Below are 764 nucleotides of genomic sequence, written 5' to 3' on the forward strand. Positions count from 1 at the left end.
ATTCAAGTCATTTATGATTCAGCATTTTACATTCTGCAATTTCCATTTCTGCACTTTATTGCATTTCTTTATATTCTAGTTATTTAAATTCATGTCATTTACAATTCTGCACTTCACAATCTTATTGATCCGCTTGACTAATTCATCAATCAATTAAACCTGCTTGGATTTGCCAATCTCTATGGATACGATCCCACTCTACTGTGGGTTATTACTTGGCGATAATTTTGGTGCGCTTGCCAAAAGAACTAATTCACTAATTTTTAAAAGGGGTAGTGAATTCAGGTCATCAGCTGGTCACGACTTTCTTAGCCATGTTCTTTCCTCCTCAAAAGCTGAGCAAGCTTAGAGCGAATGTTCAGACCTTTAGACAAAAAGATGGTGAGTCCCTCTATGAAGCTTGGGAAAGATACAAGCAACTAACCAAAAAGTGTCCTTCGACATGCTTTCAAAATGGACCACAATAGATATATTCTATGATGGTCTGTCTGAATTTTCCAAGATGTCACTAGACCACTCTGCAGGTGGATCTATTCACCTAAAAAAAATGCCTGCAGAAGCTCAGGAACTTATTGAAATGGTTGCAAATAACCAGTTCATGTATACTTCTGAGAGGAATCCTGTGAGTAATGGGACGCCTCAAAAGAGAGGAGTTTTTGAAATTGATGCTCTGAATGCCATATTGGCTCAGAACAAAATATTGACCCAATAAGTCAATATGATCTCTCAGAGTCTGAATGGATTGCAAAATGCATCCAACAGTA

General features: G+C 37.4%; 1 non-coding gene across 1 annotated transcript; it reads right to left on the reverse strand.

Moving 5' to 3' along the window:
- Positions 1-341: 341 nt before the first annotated feature.
- Positions 342-448, reverse strand: LOC127739826 (small nucleolar RNA R71). The gene has a single exon (XR_008000568.1). It is a non-coding gene; the product is annotated as a small nucleolar RNA R71 (small nucleolar RNA).
- Positions 449-764: the final 316 nt, after the last annotated feature.

Source organism: Arachis duranensis, chromosome 6 (genome assembly GCF_000817695.3).
Source record: "Arachis duranensis cultivar V14167 chromosome 6, aradu.V14167.gnm2.J7QH, whole genome shotgun sequence".
NCBI lineage: Eukaryota > Viridiplantae > Streptophyta > Magnoliopsida > Fabales > Fabaceae > Arachis > Arachis duranensis.